This window comes from Puma concolor, chromosome B2 (assembly GCF_028749965.1).
Source record: "Puma concolor isolate L17-30 chromosome B2, mPumCon1.1.hap2, whole genome shotgun sequence".
Lineage (NCBI taxonomy): Eukaryota > Metazoa > Chordata > Mammalia > Carnivora > Felidae > Puma > Puma concolor.
Window position 1 is genome coordinate 76,361,732 of NC_141671.1, and position 22,299 is coordinate 76,384,030.

Below are 22,299 nucleotides of genomic sequence, written 5' to 3' on the forward strand. Positions count from 1 at the left end.
GGGATAATGTCCTTTGTCAGATATATCTCTTGCAAATATTTTTTCCAAATATGTGGCTTGTCTTTTCATTCTCATCACAGTGTCTTTTTTTAAGTAAACTCACTGCCAATGTGGGGCTCAAAATCACACCCAAAGATCAAGAGTTGCATAGTCTACCAACTGAGCCATTCAGTCACCCCGACAGTATCTTTCAGCAAGCAGAAATTTTATGGGGCGCTTGGATGGCTCAGTCAGTTGAGCGTCCAACTTCAGCTCAGGTCATGATCTCGCAGTCCATGAGCTCAAGCCCCATGTCAAGCTCTGTGCTGACAGCTCAGAGCCTGGAGCCTGCTTCAGATTCTGTGTCTCCCTCTCTCTCTCTGCCCCTCCCCTGCTCGCACTCTGTCTCTCAAAATTGAATAAACATTTTAAAAAATTTTTTAAGCAAAAGAAAGCAGAAATTTTAAATTTTAATGAAGTACAGCTCATCCATTATTTCTTTCAGTGGATTGTGCCTGTGGTGTTGTATCTAAAAAGTCATTGCCATAACTGAGGTCATCTAGATTTTCTCCTATGTTATCTTCGAGGAGTTTTATAGTTTTATGTTTTACATTTAGGTTTGTGATCCATTTTAATTTTTGTGAGAGATATAAAGTCTGCCTAGATTCATCCCTTTGCACGTGGATGTCCTGTTGTTCCAGCACCATTTATTGAAAAGACTACATTTTATCCATTGTGTTGCTCTGAATTTCTGCCTTCCCTCCTGTTACAGTGGAAGAAATTTCCTATTGCCAAGGCCAACCTCTCACATGCACTCTAGATTCTATTCCATCACAGCTTTTCAAGGGCTTCATTCCTACAATTATCCCATCTCTATGCTATACCATCACTTTCTCTACTGGATCATTCTTACTGGCATAACAACCTGCCTTAATATTATCTATCTTCTGAAAAGACTGGGTTTTGTCCTCTACTCTCCTCTCTTCAGAGCAAAACCCTTCAAAGACTGATGTATTCTTTTTTATTTTTTTTAGAGCTAATTGTCTTTATTTTTTTATTTTTTTTAATTTTTTTAAAATATATGAAGTTTATTGTTAAATTGATTTCCATACAACACCCAGTGCTCATCCCAAAAGGTCCCCTCCTCAATACCCATTACCCACCCCCCACTCCCTCCCACCCCCCATCAACCCTCAGTTTGTTCTCAGTTTTTAAGAGTCTCTTATTCTTTGGAGCTCTCCCCCTCTAACCTCCTTTTTATTTCCCTTCCCCTCCCCCATGGGTTTCTGTGAAGTTTCTCAAGATCCACATAAGAATGAAAACATATGGTATCTGTCTTTCTCTGTATGGCTTATTTCACTTAGCATAACACTCTCCAGTTCCATCCACGTTGCTACAAATTCTTTCTCATTGCCACGTAGTACTCCATTGTGTATATAAACCACAATTTCTTTATCCATTCATCAGTTGATGGACATTTAGGCTCTTTCCATAATTTGGCTATTGTTGAGAGTGCTGCTATAAACATTGGGGTACAAGTGCCCCTATGCATCAGTACTCCTGTATCCCTTGGATAAATTCTTAGCAATGCTACTGCTGGGTCACAGGGTAGGTCTATTTTCAATTTTTTGAGGAAGCTCCACACTGTTTTCCAGAGCGGCTGCACCAATTTGCATTCCCACCAACAGTGCAAGAGGGTTCCCGTTTCTCCACATCCTCTCCAGCATCAATAGTTTCCTAATTTGTTCATTTTGGCCACTCTGACTGGCGTGAGGTGATACCTGAGTGTGGTTTTGATTTGTATATCCCTGATGAGGAGCGACGTTGAGCATCTTTTCATGTGCCTGTTGGCCATCTGGATGTCTTCTTTAGAGAAGTGTCTATTGATGTTTTCTGCCCATTTCTTCACTGGGTTATTTGCTTTTCGGGTGTGGAGTTTGGTGACCTCTTTGTAGATTTTGGATATTAGCCCTTTGTCGGAGATGTCATTTGCAAATATATTTTCCCATTCCGTTGGTTGCCTTTTAGTTTTGTTGATTGTTTCCTTTGCTGTGCAGAAGCTGTTTATCTTCATAAGGTCCCAGTAGTTCATTTTTGCTTTTAATTGCCTTGCCTTTGGGGATGTGTCAAGTAAGAAATTGCTACAGCTGAGGTCAGAGAGGTCTTTCCCTGCTTTCTCCTCTAGGGTTTTGATGGTTTCCTGTCTCACATTCAGGTCCTTTATCCATTTTGAGTTTATTTTTGTGAATGGTGTGAGAAAGTGGTCTAGTTTCAATCTGCTGCATGTTGCTGCCAGTTCTCCCAGCACCATTTGTTACAGAGACTGTCCTTTTTCCATTGGATGTTCTTTCCTGCTTTGTCAAAGATCAGTTGGCCATACATTTGTGTGTCTAGTTCTGGGGTTTCTATTCTATTCCATTGGTCTATGTCTCTGTTTTTGTACCAATACCACGCTGTCTTGATGATTACAGCTTTGTAGTAGAGGCTAAAGTCTGGGATTGTGATGCCTCCTGCTTTGGTCTTCTTCAAAATTACTTTGGCCATTCGGGGCCTTTTGTGGTCCCATATGAATTTTAGGATTGCTTGTTCTAGTTTCGAGAAGAATGCTGGTGCAATTTTGATTGGGATTGCATTGAATGTGTAGATAGCTTTGGGTAGTATTGACATTTTGACAATATTTATTCTTCCAATCCATGAGCATGGAATGTTTTTCCATTTCTTTGTATCTTCTTCACTTTCCTTCATAAGCTTTCTATAGTTTTCAGCATACAGATCTTTTACATCTTTGGTTAGATTTATTCCTAGGTATTTTATGCTTCTTGGTGCAATTGTGAATGGGATCAGTTTCTTTATTTGTCTTTCTGTTGCTTCATTATTAGTGTATAAGAATGCAACTGATTTCTGTACATTGACTTTGTATTCTGCAACTTTGCTAAATTCATGTATCAGTTCTAGCAGACTTTTGGTGGAGTCTATCGGATTTTCCATGTATAATATCATGTCATCTGCAAAAAGTGAAAGCTTAACTTCCTCTTTGCCAATTTTGATGCCTTTGATTTCCTTTTGTTGTCTGATTGCCGATGCTAGAACTTCCAACACTATGTTAAACAACAGCGGTGAGAGTGGACATCCCTGTCGTGTTCCTGATCTCAGGGAGAAAGCTCTCAGTTTTTCCCCACTGAGGATGATGTTAGCTGTGGGCTTTTCATAAGTGGCTTTAATGATCTTTAAGTATGTTCCTTCTATCCTGACTTTCTCGAGGGTTTTTATTAAGAAAGGGTGCTGAATTTTGTCAAATGCCTTTTCTGCATCGATTGACAGGATCATATGGTTCTTATCTTTTCTTTTATTAATGTGATGTATCACGTTGATTGATTTGCGAATGTTGAACCAGCCCTGCATCCCAGGAATGAATCCCACTTGATCATGGTGAATAATTCTTTTTATATGCTGTTGAATTCGATTTGCTAGTATCTTATTGAGAATTTTTGCATCCATATTCATCAGGGATATTGGCCTGGAGTTCTCTTTTTTTACTGGGTCTCTGTCTGGTTTAGGAATCAAAGTAATACTGGATTCATAGAATGAGTCTGGAAGTTTTCCTTCCCTTTCTATTTTTTGGAATAGCCTGAGAAGGATAGGTATTATCTCTGCTTTAAACGTCTGGTAGAACTCCCCTGGGAAGCCATCTGGTCCTGGACTCTTATTTGTTGGGAGATTTTTGATGACTGATTCAATTTCTTTGCTGGTTATGGGTCTATTCAAGCTTTCTATTTCCTCCTGATTGAGTTTTGGAAGCGTGTGGGTGTTTAGGAATTTGTCCATCTCTTCCAGGTTGTCCAGTTTGTTGGCATATAATTTTTCATAGTATTCCCTGATAATTGCTTGTATCTCTGAGGGATTGGTTGTAATAATTCCATTTTCATTCATGATTTTATCTATTTGGGTCATCTCCCTTTTCTTTTTGAGAAGCCTGGCTAGAGGTTTATCAATTTTGTTTATTTTTTCAAAAAACCAACCCTTGCTTTCGTTGATCTGCTCTACAGTTTTTTTAGATTCTATATTGTTTATTTCTGCTCTGATCTTTATTATTTCTCTTCTTCTGCTGGATTTAGGCTGTCTTTGCTGTTCTGCTTCTATTTCCTTTAGGTGTGCTGTTAGATTTTGTATTTGGGATTTTTCTTGTTTCTTGAGATAGGCCTGGATTGCAATGAATTTTCCTCTCAGGACTGCCTTCACTGCATCCCAAAGCGTATGGATTGTTGTATTTTCATTTTCATTTGTTTCCATATATTTTTTAATTTCTTCTCTAATTGCCTGGTTGACCCACTCATTCGTTAGTAGGGTGTTCTTTAACCTCCATGCTTTTGGCGGTTTTCCAGACTTTTTCTTGTGGTTGATTTCAAGCTTCATAGCATTGTGGTCTGAAAGTATGCATGGTATGATTTCAATTCTTGTATACTTATGAAGGGCTGTTTTGTGACCCAGTATGTGATCTATCTTGGAGAATGTTCCATGTACACTCGAGAAGAAAGTATATTCTGTTGCTTTGGGATGCAGAGTTCTAAATATATCTGTCAAGTCCATCTGATCCAATGTATCATTCAGGGCCCTTGTTTCTTTATTGACCGTGTGTCTAGATGATCTATCCATTTCAGTAAGGGGAGTGTTAAAGTCCCCTGCAATTACCACATTCTTATCAATAAGGTTGCTTATGTTTGTGAGTAATTGTTTTATACATTTGGGGGCTCCTGTATTCAGCGCATAGACATTTATAATTGTTAGCTCTTCCTGATGGATAGACCCTGTGATTATTATACAATGCCCTTCTTCATCTCTTGTTACAGCCTTTAATTTAAAGTCTAGTTTGTCTGATATAAGTATGGCTACTCCAGCTTTCTTTTGGCTTCCAGTGGCATGATAAATAGTTCTCCATCCCCTCACTCTCAATCTGAAGGTGTCCTTAGGTCTAAAATGAGTCTCTTGTAGACAGCAAATACATGAGTCTTGTTTTTTTATCCATTCTAATACCCTCTGTCTTTTGGTTGGCACATTTAGTCCATTTACATTCAGTGTTATTATAGAAAGATATGGGTTTAGAGTCATTTTTATGCCCGTAGGTTTCATGCTTGTAGCGATGTCTCTGGTATTTTGTCTCACAGGATCCCCCTTAGGATCTCTTGTAGGGCTGGTTTAGTGGTCACGAATTCCTTCAGTTTTTGTTTGTTTGGGAAGACCTTTATCTCTCCTTCTATTCTAAATGATAGACTTGCTGGATAAAGGATTCTCGGCTGCATATTCTTTCTGTTCATCACATGGAAGATCTCCTGCCATTCCTTTCTGGCCTGCCAAGTTTCAGTAGAGAGATCGGTCACAAGTCTTATAGGTCTCCCTTTATATGTTAGAGCACGTTTATCTCTATCTACTTTCAGAATTTTCTCTTTATCCTTGTATTTTGCCAGTTTCACTATGATATGTTGTGCAGAAGATCGATTCAAGTGACGTCTGAAGGGAGTTCTCTGTGCCTCTTGGATTTCAATGCCATTTTCCTTCCCCAGATCCGGGAAGTTCTCAGCTATTATTTCTTCAAGTACGCCTTCAGCACCTTTCCCTCTCTCTTCCTCCTCTGGAATACCAATTATATGTATATTATTTCTCTTTAGTGCATCACTTAGTTCTCTAATTTCCCCCTCATACTCCTGGATTTTTTTCTCTCTCTTTTTCTCAGCTTCTTCTTTTTCCATAATTTTATCTTCTAGTTCACCTATTCTCTCCTCTGCCTCTTCAATCCGAGCTGTGGTTGTCTCCATTTTATTTTGCAGCTCATTGATAGGATTTTTTAGCTCCTCCTGGTTGTTCCTTAGTCCCTTGATCTCTGTAGCAATAGATTCTCTGCTGTCCTTTATACTGTTTTCAAGCCCAGCGATTAATTTTATGACTATTATTCTAAATTCACTTTCTGTTATATTGTTTAAATCGTTTTTGACCAGTTCGTTAGCTGTTGTTATTTCCTGGACAGTTTTTTGAGGGGGATTCTTCCGTTTCGTCATTTTGGATAGTCCCTGGAGTGGTGCGGAACTGCAGGGCACTTTCCCTGTGCTGTCTTGAATAACTTGCGTTCGTGGGCGGGGCCACAGTCAGACCTGATGTCTGCCCCCAGCCCACCGCTGGGGCCACAGTCACACTGGTGTGTGCCTTCTCTTCCCCTCTCCTAGGGGCGGGATTCACTGTGGGGTGGCGTGACTCATCTGGGCTACTTGCACACTGCCAGGCTTGTGGTGCTGGGGATCTGACGTATTAGCTGGGGTGGATGGGCAAGGTGCACAGGGGTGGGAGGGGCAGGCTAAGCTGGCTTTTCCTTTGGAGATCGGCTTTGGGAGGGGCCCTGCGGCACCGGGAGGGAGTCAGACCCGCCTGAGGGATGGATCCGCAGAAGCACAGGGTTGGGTGTTTGCGTGGTGCAAGCAAGTTCCCTGGCAGGAACTGGTTCCCTTTGGGATTTTGGCTGGGGGATGGACGAGGGAGATGGCGCTGTCGAGCACCTTTATTCCCCACCAATCTGCGCTCTGTCGTCCGGGGCTCAACAACTCCCACTCCCGTTGTCCTCCAGCCCTCCCGTTCTCCGAGCAGAGCTGTTAGCTTATAACCTTCCAGATATTAAGTCCCGCTTGCTGTCAGAACACACTCCGTCCGGCCCCTCCGCTTTTGCCAGCCAGACTTGGGGGTCTGCTTGGCCGGCAGGCCACCCCTCCGCCCCCGCTCCCTCCCGCCAGTCTGTGTAGCGCGCCGCCTCGCCGCCCTTCCTACCCCTCTTCCGTGGGCCTCTCCTCTGTGCTTGGCTCCAGAGACTCCGTTCTGCTAGTCTTCTGGTGGTTTTCTGGGTTATTTAGGCAGGAGTAGGTGGAATCTAAGTGATCAGCAGGATGCGCGGTGAGCCCAGAGTCCTCCTACGCCGCCATCTTCCAAGACTGATGTATTCTTACTGTCTCTATTTTCTTACCTCCCATTCTGTCTTCAATCTACTAATAAGCCTTTTTTTCCCTCACTTCTCCACCAAAACAACTCTTACCAAAGTCACTAACAACTCACATCTCACTGCAGGCAAAAGTCAACGCTCAATTCTCATCTTACTTGACTTCTCAACTGTGTTTGACGTGACATTAAATAGTATGTTCATAATGATGACTCTCAGACTTCTGTCTTCAACCTAGACCACTTCCTTGAGCTCCAAACTATGTATTTAGCCAACTACTTAACTCCTCTAATCATTCAGGCCTCAACTCTCAGCTGAGTTCCTCAAACAGTCTTTTCTGATAACAGCAATTAAAGTACCTCCATGCTAACATTTTGATCATCTTCACAATACTTCCAAGTATCTGAAACGATCTTATTTTTTCACATTTACTATCTGTCTCCTTGCCACCACCACCCCCAGTATACATATACACACAATGCAATGAGTTCCTTAAGTACAAACTCTATTTTTGTCACATTAGTAACTCCAATGTCTTTAACTATGCTGGCACATAGTATGTGTCCAACAATACGTGCTGATGATAGTACTGAAAAAATAAGTCTTCTATAACCAAAATTCTTAAAGTACAGAAAACATGAAATAAGCCCAGATTTACACTGACTTATTAAATAACCAAAAGTTATAGTATGGTAGTAAGTGCTAAAGGCAGATTACTGATGATTATCTGACTCAACAAAAACATTAATTTGCCAAGTTGGCACTAAAGTATATCCGTTCCTGGGTTTTCTTTTTTTTTTCTTTTCTTTTTTTTGCTATTTCACATGAATTTATTTTGTTTCTCCAAAATAAGAATAAGCTCTGTATTAGTTACATATTTTTTTTGGATCCCTGTCATATCCAACTATGCAATCAACAAGATCTCAATGAATTATTCTAAAATTAAAATGAGATATTTTTGGACTTTTTAAAGAAGTCCAAATTGTTGAATTATCTAAAATGTTCTTGGCAATATATCATTAAGTAATATTTCTTGGGAACTTGTTAGTTATCCAAGGTTTTCCAAGCACCACTAGTCTCAGAAAATAGTATCTTAAAAAAAAAAAAAAAACAAAAACAAAAAACAAGAGGGACAACGAATGATATTAAAATTTACATAATTTAAATGCCAAGGTTTATTATACAAAGATATGAGCACGATTTCACTGGGAGATTCATTTAACCACCTGTAATCTCTTGTACTGAGCAGAGATTCATTAGTGGCTGAAGTGCTTACTCTTACAGAGAGCTCAATAAATGAAGCATCTGTAATGTCCCACCAAATCAAGCATTTTGGGAGAATAATTTGCAAAACTTCATATAATATCTCCTTGATCAGAAAACTAATGAGATACCCAAAAATCAGCAAGACATGACTCATACTTGCTGGTATAGAGTTGAATATAAAACATTAATCCTCAACATATACATATAGTTACATATATACAAATGAAAACTTTAGACCAGAAGGTTATTTATCAATGATATTTTTAAATAAATGGAATTTCAATAAACACTTCTCCACCCATGTTTTTGTTGATCAGTTTATTTAGAATATTTCATTTTTATCCAAAGTATATTAAATATGGTAACTAAAAATACTCATGCTTTTGTGTCTAGTTCATGTAAGAACTAAGATAATTTCAAAATGTGGGTCATTTTCTCATGTACATACTTCAAACTTTTTTCATAACCTCTAACATTGTATATACTGCACTCTCAAAAGAGATTTATGAGATAATATTCTTAATTCTTCATGTTGCCTCAGATAAATCCCTAATGAAGTTTATTTCATATCAAAATAGAATTCATATTCTAACATGCAACCCTCTATTATAACTAGGCTTCAATTTTCCTTTGGAAATTAGTTCATGACCCGGCTCCTGACCCAGTGGAGGAGGCAAACACTCTACTATTTTCTATAGGAATCCTCTCTTCCGTTACAGAAGCTCATTTTAATATCTTTTGAAATAAGAAAATTTGACCCCATATTTTTCACAAATTGTGAGTATGCACTAGTGAGTCCTGGAAGTCAGCCCAAAGTGGAGTCATATCAGCAGATCTGAGCTAATGGGAAAACAAAGTGCTTAAGAAACCTAAGTTCAGGTAAAATGTAGGTCTAATCAAGAAATACCTAGGATACAAGTGCCCCTATGCATCAGAACTCCTATGTCCCTTGGATAAATTCCTAGCAGTGCTATACAGAGAAAGACAGATACCATATGGTTTCACTCTTATGTGGATCCTGAGAAACTTAACAGGAACCCATGGGGGAGGGGAAGGAAAAAAAAAAAAAAAGAGGTTAGAGTGGGAGAGAGCCAAAGCATAAGAGACTGTTGAGAACTGAGAACAAACTAAGGGTTGATGGGGGGTGGGAGGGAGGAGAGGGTGGGTGATGGGTATTGAGGAGGGCACCTTTTGGGATGAGCACTGGGTGTTGTATGGAAACCAATTTGACAATAAACTTCATATATATATAAAAAAAAAAAAAAAAAAAAAGAAATACCTAGGATAAAGGTACAGAGTTAGGAGTCATGCCTACAGTTGAAAAGAGTAGAATATGGGATGAGCACTGGATGTTATATGTAGGGGATGAATCACTGGAATCTACTCCTGAAATCATTATTGCACTATATGCTGACTAATTTGGATGTAAATTAAAAAATAAATAAATAAAATTATAATAAAAAAAGAAAATAAACTAGATCAATTTGAAAAAGAAAAAGAGAATAGCTTGCTAAAGAAGAAAGAAGTGAAGGCCAAGGGGAAAGCATTCCAAGTTAGTATCCACAATGAAAGAATAGGATGACTAAGAGTCCTGGAAGGAAGGAGGGAAGGAAGGGAAGAGGAAAGGGAAGGGAGAGAAGGAGGAAGGGAGGGAGAGACAGAAGAAAAGAAAAAAGGAAAGGAAAGGAAGAAAAGGAAATGAAAGAAAAGGAAGAAAAGGAAATGAAAGAAAATAAAGAGAGAAAGAGAAAGAAAGAAAGAAAGAAAGAAAGAAAGAAAGAAAGAAAGAAAGAAAGAAAAAGTAAAGAAAAGAAAAGAAAACAATTTAAAAGACCACCAGTGTTTCTAAAGCCAAAGGAATTCAAGGGAGGGCAGTGTTAAGAAGGCATGGATTAATATTAATTTCCTGCAGTAAATGCTTAGAGGAATTCTAAGTATATTAAGAATTTAACTATTTGAGAGTCAAGTAGCCAACATGATGTCTCATCACTATCAATAATTTAGTGTATTTCCTACAAACAAAATATTCTCCTACATAAGTATAATAAAAAAAACTAATACTAACACATTACTACCATCTGAGTCTCAGACACCCTTCATATTATACCATTTGTCCCAATGATGTCCTGTATAACAAAAGTCCAGTTCAAAGTCCTATGTTGTACTTAGTTGTCATGATTCTTTGGTCCTCCTCGATGTGGAACATTTCCTCAGTCTTTCCATGACTGGCATGACCTTAATACTTTTAAAGTTACAAGTCAGTATTTTTGTGGAATGTCCCTCAATTTGGGTTTGTGTGGCATTTCCTCATGACTAGATTCAGATTATACATATACTGCAAGAATATCACAGAAGTGACATTGGCTTCTTCTCACTGCATCCTATCAGGTGGCACTGTTCCTGGTCTGTCCCATTATCGGTGATGTTCACTCTGATCACTTGATTAAGGTGATATCTTCCAGGCTTCTTCACTGCAAAGTTACTCTTTCTTTCCTTTGTAATTAACAAGCATTTTATGGGATGATTCTTCAAAACTCCCCATTTCTCTGTCCAATTTTCAATTTATTCATTTATTTATTGATATCAATGTGGGCTCCTGTTCATTACTTTACTCAATAGGTTTTAATCGGTAGCAAATATTTATTTGATGCTCAAAATGTCCCAGATTCAGCCAGAGGGAACCCCTTCAAGCTAGCTGCTTTGTCCTTTTGCCACAAGGACATTCTTTGAGCACTTCCTTACTTTCTGGTACAGATGTCCTCAGCTCATCTTTTAATTATACTGGTACAGCCCTGGAATCAGTAATTTCTCTAAGGAACTCTGGTTCCTTTTGATGGAAACAGTACTCAGATCTTAGTGCTAGATGTGCTCATTGTTACTGGGGTATTGCTGCTCCTTGGACAACTCAATGGACAGAAAAAGAATACATGTATGTACATATATACTTCATACGTGTATGTGTATACACATGTGTATGCGTATTATACACATATATATTTCTATACCTATGTGTATATATAATACATACATAATATATACATTTCTATACCTATCCATCTCATCTATCTATACACTGAAAACCATATGGTCACACTAATACCCTCAATTCCAATTCAACACCTAAGGGCTCATTCTAGTGTTCTCCCTTCAGTTTTCACACTTATAACAACTTTCTCCTATAGTGAAAAACCTAGCTCCCATTATGCTTAATATATTTACTTATTTGACCAGTCCTCTTGTATGAAACCAATCCTGTCTCCCTTCCCATGCAGACACCCTGCTCACTTCACTAAAGCTCCAATATCTCAAGTAGGCAGCCCTCCTACACAGGTGCCCTCTCCATCCACTGGGGCTCTGACACCCAGCACTGGACCACCCTCCTACAAGGACTCTCCCTTCACCTTGCTTGGCTCTCACACCCTGACTCAGGCTGCCCTTCTATGTGGGTGTTCTTAACCCTGCCCAGGCTCCAACACTCCATGCTGGGTCCCCACCCTTTTATTTATTTTTTTAATGTTTATTTTTGAGAGAGAGAGAGAGAGCGAGCGAGCAGGGGAGGGGCAGAGACAGAGAGGGAGGCATAGAATCTGAAGCAGGCTCCAGGCTCTGAGCTGTCAGCACACAGCCTGACATGGGGCTCGAACTCACAGACCATGAGATCATGACCGGAGCTGAAGTCGGATGCTTAACCTACTGAGCCACCAGGTGCCTCCCCTTTTTTTAAATGTAGTCCCCACCCTTTTAATTGGAGACTGAAGCACCATGAAGTAGAGACAGGACGCAGCCAGACTGCTGCTGTCACCTCTGAGGAACATGACAAAACTGACACTGGATATGTAGAAAGAAGCTATAATTATTCTCGGCTGCTGGAGGAATACCAACCTCGAGTACATCTTTAAGGAATTTTACCTTGGAAGTATTTTCATTTTCATGTCCTCTGTTCATAGTACTTGTGGAAATTATTTTCCTAATTGTTTATTTTAGACTTTTGTTTGTTGTAGTTTCCCATTTGTATGTGGTGAAACAAGTGGATTTTTCTCCTTTCAGATTTCTTAACATTTGCTTTAAGCATACAAAATCCTATCTTATCAATTACTTTTCTCTGTTACCCTTTTTTCTTAAAAAAAATCTATCTAAAATTTCAGTATACTCTGTGATATGAGGATTTAATATCTCACTTCATACTTTTCCAAATATCACACTTTTGCTATTACTACACTTTGATCTTGTTAAGGTCTCCTGTCTTTTGACACCTGTTTTTTTTTTTCCCTTCAAATTATCAGTCGATCCTGACTGAATTTCCTTCTTTTTTTTTAATGTTTGTTTATTTTTGAGGGGGGGGGTGCAGAGAGAGAGGGAGACACAGAATCCAAAGCAGGTTCCAGGCTCCAAGCTGTCAGCACAAAGCCCGATGCAGATCTCAAACTCATGAACTACAAGATCATTACCTGAACCCAAGCCAGACGCTTAACCGCTTAACCGGCTGAGCCACCCAGGTGCTCCGTGACTGAATTTCCTTCTTAATGCAGCTAGGTTTTATCCATTCCACCAACTAGTCTTAACTCTCATGCTTTCTTCTCTTTCCATCACACCATTTCTGAAAACCTTCAAATCTAAATCAATCCATTTGCCTTTCTTTTCCTCAGGCCCTACTGCCTGTCAATAGGCATGTTTGAATAATGTTTGAAAAGGGCATTCAATCAGGTGTGTTAGATCCATTAAAACCTCAGGTTTCCCATCAATCGATAAATTGATAAAAAAGACGTGGCACATATACATGATGAAATATTATTCAGACATAAAAAAGAATGAAATCTTGTCATTTGCAATGAGATGGATGGAACTAGAGAGTATAATGCTAAGTGAAGTTAGTCAGAGAAAGACAAATACCATATGACTTTACTCACATGTGGAATTTAAGAAACAAACTAAAAAAAAAATGAGCAAAGGGAAAAAACAAGAGAGACAAACCAAGAAACACACTTGACTATAGAGAACAAACTGATAGTTACCAGAGGGAAGGGGGGCGGGTGTGAAATAGTTGACAGGGATTAAGAGAATACATCACAATAAGCACAATAAGAGTAATACACAGAATTGTTAAATCACTATATTGTACACCTGATACTAATACAACACTCTATGTCAACTATTGTGGAATTTTAAGATAAAACGAATAATAAAAAAAGAACTCACAGTCTCTCCAGTGTCAGCTAGGTCCTCACAACTCAACATGGCTTCCTTAAGTGTCTTCTATTGGCTATTCTTAGATTACTCATTAAAGCTACTTCATATTTCTCCTGTCTCCCATTCCCACCCCTCTACACTATTATCAGATGAGCACACTTTTTTTCTTCACTCTGAAGAAACTTTCAGCTCCTAGTTATCCACCTATAAACTGCCTTCCGTTATTCATTAGTGAGTCAAGTGTCAGTATCACTGTCCTGTGGTCTAGTTTACCCCCATGCTGTCACCTTCAGGCCATTCAGTCCTCTTCATTACATGCTGGCATTCTCCAGGGTTCAAAAAAAAAGTTTTTTTCACTCTAAGACACAGTGAAGGCTGAGGGATTCTGCTTTGTTCCCCACCTTGGAGTAATTGTTGAGGTTCCCTTTGCCTTAGCTTCAGCTGAATGTCTGATCTATCTCCCTTTTTAGTCCCATCTTTGCTTCTGGCATTTGATCAACTAATTCAGCCTGAGAACTATCCAGTTTTCAACTCTGGATGGTCTTTTAGGGATTCATTTAGGCATCCCTCCAATCCCTCCAGCTCCTCTTCATGGCCAGGCTAGCTTCTAATTGCTTATCAGAGGCAGTTCAAGTGTTACCTTCTCTTGAAACTATTTCCTGACCCACATTCAAGCTGAGTTGGAACCTCTCTGCAATCCCATAGAACCTGGCTGTTTTTCTCTATCGTAACACTTATCATATTTGTCATATAGTTTTTCACTTTCTTATGTCTGTCCTACCAGATTATGAATTCTTAAAATCAGGAATCCTGCTTTTCTTACAGAAAGAAAAGAAGGAAATAGGGAGTTTTTAGAGAGAATGTAGGTAAGGAGAAAAGAAGGTAGTTCGGATAGGACTATGGCACCAGCTGACCCAACGGTGGCTAACACGCTAGTGCCAAAAACTGGACTGGAGAACACTCAGGAGCTATGTGGCCCATGTACACACTTTGGTGGAGGGGGTTGGGGGTTCTTCTGAAAATGACAAGACCAAGGAACAAATAGAAGAAATCAAAATTTAGGGGAAAAGTCCCTGGGAAAGTACTGCAAGAATCAGAGCCAATGCCCCGTTCAAGGACGTGGAATACTGGGGGCCCAAGACATAAGCAGTGTGAGATCTCAGTGTTAATATAGGAGCCACAGATCTTAATGACAGCAAAGGATTTGAGAAATAACGGGGGAACCAGAGCCACTAGGTCTGAGGAAGAACCATGACTGTTAAGAATACACTAGCTTTGGGGCACCTAGGTGGCTCAGTTGGTTGAGTGTCCAACTTCAGCTCAGGTCTGATCTCACCGTTGGGGAGTTCAAGCCCCACATAGGGCTCTGTGCTGATAGTTTAGAGCCTGGAGCCTGCTTCAGATTCTGTGTCTCCCTTTCTCTCTGACCTTCTCCTGCTCACACTCTGTGTCTCTCTCTCTCTCAAAAATAAATAAACATTAAAAATTAAAAAAAAAAAAAAAAAAAGAATACACTAGCTTTAAGAGAAAAGAAAATAAAGTGGTTTAAGGGCTTCAGTCTGTCTTACTCAGAAATAAAACTACAATGAGACAGAGCCTGTAGATGAGAAGGACTCGGTGGAAGGTGCAAGGGCCAAAGGAAAAGTGACATCCTTGTGACTGATTACCAATTCTAATATAAAAGTAAAAAAACTTTTTAATTGAGGCCAGAAGAACAAGGTAGACTTCCTAATTTCCTCTAGTCAGCTACTTCCAAAAGTAAGGTTTTTCTTTTTTATTATCACATAATATCCTAATATTACTAACATGAGTAATATTTTTCTTGGTGTAACTAGTTCATTTTGTTCTGCGATGATACTCTTGCGAATTTGCTTTGTTTATTGTAGATAATACTTAAAGTTCTATTTCTAGTCAATTCTCCTGAGGAGGGAAAATGTGTGGCGGGCAGATTTCTAAGATGGTCCCCAAGATCTCCCAGCTGCTGGTGTTCACACTCCCACTACCATGCACATGATGGATTTTTTTCTAATTAGGTTATGTCAGAGGACGGAATATGCTTTTGCTCAGGTCAAAATCTGGCAGTTATTAAAGTCCCATATATTTTCAATCAAATTAACTTTGGTATAATAACATTTAAACTGATTATACAGAGGTTTTTAAAGGGTCATAAAAGAACAGGGGCACCTCAGTAGCTCAGCCAGTTAGGCATCTGACTCTTAATTTCAGCTCAGGTCACGACCTCACAGGTTCATGGGATTGATGAACCTTCAGGCACTCTCTCTCTCTCCCTCTGTCTGTGGCCCTCCCCGGCTTGCCCACAGGCTCTCTCTCAAAATAAATAAACATAAAAAAAAAAAAAAGAGTCTTAAAAGAACATCAAAGAGGATTTAATGTTTTAAAGGGAAACCATTAAAGGATAAGTTTTAAAAGAATGCAGTAGAAGAAGCACAAAGAAAAATATAACCATTTTTAAATATTTATAGGATTATTACAAAAAGTATAAAAATCATTATTTGTAAAACTTCTATCAAGAATAAAATTTTAGATAGGGGCGCCTACGTGGCTCAGTCAGTTGAGTGTCTGACTCTTGATTTTGTCTCAGGTCATGATCTCACAGTTCATGGGTTCAGGCCCCACATTAGTCTCCGTGCTAACAGTGTGGAGCCTGCTTGGGATTCTCTCCCTCTCTCTCTGCTCCTCCCCCTCTTGTGCTTGCTCTAAATGCATACATACATACATACATAGTTTTTTTTTTTCAACGTTTATTTATTTTTGGGACAGAGAGAGACAGAGCATGAACGGGGGAGGGGCAGAGAGAGAGGGAGACACAGAATCGGAAACAGGCTCCAGGCTCTGAGCCATCAGCCCAGAGCCTGACACGGGGCTCGAACTCACGGACCGCGAGATCATGACCTGGCTGAAGTCGGACGCTTAACCGACTGCGCCACCCAGGTGCCCCCATACATACATAGTTTAAAAAAAGAATCAAGTCTTAGATAAAACACAAGTGACCCATGCTTGCATTTGTAAAGCTCTTCAATATTCAAGTGAATAATTTTAGGAAGATTGTAGAAGATATGAAAGGTTTTCTCTGATAATGGAAGTTAAGAAAATAAAGTAGTTAGTATAGCCAGGTCTTTTCTTAGTCTGTACTACTATTATTCCAATATACTATATGGTGAACAGAAAAGACACAACAAATTTTACAATTTAACTCTGCAAGGGAAAAAACCAGTCACCCTTATCTACCTTGGGTTCAGTCCCTTAGAAAATATTTGCTTCCTCTAAACTCCCTTGCAGTAAAGACAGCAGTACCAAAGACACCAGAAATATCTACTGGATGCACTAAAATTCTTTGAATAGGATATTATCGGGAGGAAAATTAAAAATTCCCAGAGCTAAGAAGCAGAAGTTAAAATGAGGAGAAATGGAGAAATGGCCATAGAAGAGTAAACTGCTATTCATAAAAACAAACTAGCACCAATTACTTGCCAAGCATCCATCTTATTTACCCTGTTTGAATTAGCAAAGTCTATCAGAATAGAATAACTACCTAGTCTCACATTGAGGCTGGTATCTCAAGTTTCCTTCCAAAATTATAAATAGCAAAACAGTAAAGGGGAAAAAGCACTTTTCTTCTCACTTTTTAAGGGAAAATACATATTATCCTATCAGACATTTATTGGCAAGGCAAGGGAAAAAAATCCTTCAGTTACTTGATGTCTATGGAATGAGAGGCCTATCCAGAGCCAGTATAAACTGACAATTGCAGTAGGATCCAAGAACGGAAATAATAGAGACACTCAGTGATGGAAGTGCACTTAGATTCATGCCACTGCTTTTGATGCAAGAAGTCAAAGCACTAAGAACAAGCAGCAGCAATGAAAAACTGATACAGAAGAATTCAACTGCTTCTACACATGTAACACTTTGTTCAGGCCTTTAAGATTTGCTCCAATGTTACATGTTACACTTGAGCTCACCATCCCATATCCAAAGTCTTTGGGGAATCTCTACATTAATGTAACAACCTCTATTAATCCATTGTTGTTGCTATAAATGGACTAACATATAATTCCTCATTCTTGTTTCTCTGATAAACAGCATTCTTGGATAGCAAGCAGTTCTTAGTTGAAGCTTTGTTTTCGGGTTCCTTTCAAATCGCTAATAAAGTAAATCCCACAGTCTTAACTCTGGGCCTTTATCCAGAAGTCTTTCCTTTTGCTAATCTTTACTTTCTTTGGAAGTATTCTTGCAGACTATTTTATCTAAGCCCAAAATTAGTGATCAAAGCATTTAACCAATTAATCCCATTTCCTTTTCTAATATTAAAGAAAACTGAGAGACCCCATATGCATATGCTAAGAATTACAGGAATAGTTTTTATTAACCTAAAAGAAAAATACTGCTGTGTACAGACAGGCATTGTCCCTAGGTAGTCTTTTTTTTTTTTTTTTCCCTTCCTTTTCAGAGAAAGAAAATTCATCAACAGAAAAATATAAGCCACATGGGCAGACTTGGGATACTGCCAAATACAGTTCAAGCAAATTCCTTTAATATGAGGCCACTTTTCCAAAGGGTTTTCCAGGGGAGGTTGCCACTGCTGGGTCCTAGAAACTGGTTCTCCTCAGTCTTATTCCAAGAACCAAATAATGTCCATTTTCCCTCAGATTTAGACCATCCTCCCACAAATTCAAATTTACAATCACTGGAAATCTTTCGCTGGTTTGCTTTAAGTCAAGCATAAGTGAGAAATATGCTTTCAAAAATCAAAGCTGTATTATCACCATGTAAGAAGACTTCTAGAAAATTAAAGGACAAAGTTAAACAGCATTAACTCAACATAATAGAGTTCTCAGGCTACTTTCTTTGGGAGTTGTGCTTTACTCCAGTTCTGTCTAGGTTAGAGACCCCTCCTATCATTCCCTTGTACTCTATCACAGTGCTTATCACACAGTGTTATTACTTGTTTAAGGTTCACCTCCTCCATTAGACCATATGCTTCATTAGGCAAACTGTTATGTCTATTTTGTGCATGATTTTACTACAACGACCTAACAGAATGTTTGGCACATAGCAGGCGAGTCAGATTAAAGTTAGCCACAGATTCTTTGATACTCCTCCCATAGAAATGTGGGGTCTATGTCCCCTCCTTGATTCTGCTCTTCATTCAACACAGTATGGCAGTTAACACTAACTACTAATTAGTAACTGCTAATTTCTAACTAATTCTCGAGAGACTAGCAACTCCATTTCCGGTCTCTTAGAACACTTGCTCTTAGAGCCCTATGACTGACAGATACAGTTGAGACATATTTGTACAAGGAATACAAATGCATTTATAGTTTTAAGGGAATCAATTTCCCTATATTTACCTTCCATTTCTCTGTTTCCTAAAATTGATCTACTATGACCTGGTGTGGTTCTCCAAAGACTAATCCACTCATGCAGATTGATTCTCTATCTCCTTTTTCACAAGACCTATTTTATAAAAGCAAGACATCATATCACCTATCCTGAATTTTACTATAATGCATTGTCCCAAAGTACAAAACCTTTGGGATTTTATTGGATTTGGTAAGGCTTACCTTGCCCTATCTTTCACATAATCTTCTTACAAGTAAAGTGTACAGGCACCAGAATGAGGGTATTTGGGCTCTGAATTCAGACACAGGAGAGAGTGAATCAGTGGGAGCTGGCCTGTCTTGAGGGAGACACCACAAAAAGGCAAAAGAACCACGCACTGAAAATGGATTTTATCCCTCACATATTTAATGAGAAATCTATCTTTTCAGTTACTCTCAATAGTCAGAATGTCTACTAGAAAGAAAGCAATCTTCAAACAGCTGGAAGCAGAAAACAGTTAATGATACTGATTGTTTTAAATATAACTGAGTACTTCCCCAAATGACTAAATATTTCTGGATATACTGGATAAAGCACACATGTAAAAATTTAACATGATTTTCAATCAAATAAAAGGTCTATCTTTTAATTTTTTTTTAATGTTCATTTATTTTTGAGAGAAAGAACTCAAGCAGAGGAGGGGCAGAGAGAGAGGGAGACACAGAATTTAAAGCAGGCTCCAGGCTCTGACCTGTCAGCACAGAGCCCAACGTAGGGCTTGAACCCACGAATTGTGAGATCATAACCCTAGCCAAAGTGGGACACTTAACCAACTGAACCACCCAGGCGCCCCTAAAAGATCTATCTTTTAATAAGTGATTATATAATTTTATAAAATTTATAATACATTTATTCCTATTATAGTTAATCCTACAATTATATTTTATAAAATGGACATTTTCTATATCTTAGTCTCAAGGGGTTTAATTTTTTTTTAATGTTCATTTATTTTTGAGGGAGAGAGAGACAGAGCATGAGCAGGGGAGGGGCAGAGAGAGAGGGAGACACAGAATCTAAAGCAGGCTCCAGGCTCTGACCTATCAGCACAGAGCCCAACGCAGGGCTCAAACCCATGAACTGAGACATCATAATCTGAGCCAAAGTTGGACGCTTAACCGACTGACCCACCTAGGCGCCCCTAAAAGGTCTATCTTTTAATAAGGTAATATATAATTTTATCAAATTTATAATACATTTATTCCTTTTATACTTAATCCTATTATTATATTTTATAAAATGGATATTTTCTATATCTTAGTATCAAGGGAAAAATTATTAGCCACCAAACCAATTTATTTTTAGCAATATGTATTTTTATCTTTTACTATGTCAAGAGTTTGATCATCATGTCTGACAAAACTAATGTATTTATTATTTACATATATTTATCTAATTATTTCTAAAAGCCCAACATCAGAACTTAATACATGCATACATACATTCTTACCAAAGTAATATGCCTTCTTTCATACTCCTTACTTTATAAAAACTGATAATCTCAGCTATATATTACACTGCTATATAATAAATGAATGAAATACACTTGTTTTATAGTTATTTTTTACTATACCATCTTAATCTTGATGTAATGACTTTCAATAATCAACCATACAAGATGTGTGCTATAAATTATTTCTCATTGGTGTTCATAATATTCAAAAAAGAAATATTAATGCATTTAAACTGGCAGAAAGTCTTTTGGCTGAAAGACTTGATAAAAAGGACTATTAGGCCAATAAAGGTATATGGCAAGTACTTTAAGTGAATGAGCTAAATCTACAACTTCTAAGTTTTGACAAAAGCTTAAGATAAACATATTTGATATTTTAAAAGTCTGTACTGTAAGAGATGTACTGAAATTAATATTTCAATTTTCCCAATCCTTTCTGAGTATATCAGGTTAAACAAAATTGCTAACAAGTGAAGAATAACAGACATTAGCAGCTATTTGCAAAGTCTTGGTAAAGATTCTGGGATACCTCTCAGAAATTAAAAAAGTTCTGACTCTGGGGCACCGGGGTGGCTGAGTCGGTTGAGCATCTGACTTCGGCTCAGGTCATGATCTCACGGTTTGTGAGTTCAAGCCCCGTGTCGGGCTCTGTGCTGACAGCTCAGGGCCTGGAGCCTGCTTTGGATTCCGTGTATCCTTCTCTCTCTGCTCCTTCCCTGTTCACACTCTGTCTCTCTCTCAAAAATAAATAAAGATTTTTTAAAAATTAAAAATAAATAAATAAATAAGTTCTGACTCTTAACAACTGGGTAACAAAACATTTTGCAATTCAGATGGTTTCCAATTCTTTCAACATTTTTGAAGGAAGATATAATTGATAGTCATTTGGCAAGTCATTAAAAATAAATGTTTATGATATATCTCTATATAACTTTGGGGACATAACTTGGAAAGAGTTCAAAGAATTAACTGATATTGCTATAACAAAATTCTCTCCAGTCCTATCTATGTATTTGCATGAATAGATTTTGTAGCACGTAAAGGTGCAACAGGAATAAGTAACAGGAATAAAACTAATCCTAATAATTATTGTCTACCCACAACTACCATACATCTAGATACACATGAATCAGGAGGGGGGAAAAATAATTCCCATTCCACTAAATGATTTATTTCCAATAAAATTGTTTTTATTTTAATAATCAAAATTTAACACACATATCTGTTGTTAGATCAATTATATGCTAGTAATAATCCTAATAAATTTTTAACATTTGGAACCTTAATGTCACTTCATACATAGTTTCATTGCACAGAAGTATAATGCTTGATCAATAAAAGACTTTCAAGCATTAAAATGTATTAATTTAGGATAAAATCATGAATAGGAGTGGAATGAAAATATAAATCCCAAGATATTTATAATATTTCTGTTAAGAAACATTTGTTTTTATATATTTTAAATACACAATGACTATATAAAACTGTATCCCATTGGATACATCTAAATGAAATATAATAGTTTTATTTTGATATGTCAATAATTAAATATATTGGAAACTGCATTCCTTGCAATTACTCACAGTTATGATACAAGTTTTTTTAATGTGTATTTATTTATTTTGAAAGAAAGAGAGAGAGAGAAAGCACATGCATGCACATGCGGGAGTCAGGAAGGGTGGGGGGCGGGGGGAGAGAGAATCCCAAGCAGACTCTGTGCTGTCAGCCCAGAGCCCAACTTGGCTCCATCTCACAAACCATGAGATCCTGACCTGAGCTAAAATCGAGAGTTGCACGCTTAACCTACTGAGCCACCCAGATGCCCCTTAGATGTCAAGAAGGACAGTTTTTCAAAATTCTCTTAAGGGGTGTGCAAGCAAAATAGTATGATGATCACTGATACACAGTAATTCAATGATGTTGAATTTTCACTGATGTTGACAGATATTAGTTCCCTATATGATGCACAAGTTCAGTGTTAAATAAAATTTATTTGTAAATGTGACTGGTCAAAGAACTGAGCAAATTCTTTCTCTTT

At 38.2% G+C, this 22,299-nt stretch overlaps 1 protein-coding gene across 1 annotated transcript in view; it reads right to left on the reverse strand.

Moving 5' to 3' along the window:
• The window catches only part of ME1 (malic enzyme 1), a 199,467-nt gene that overhangs the window by 126,742 nt on the left and 50,426 nt on the right, over positions 1-22,299 (reverse strand). The gene's annotated exons all lie outside the window — the stretch shown is intronic.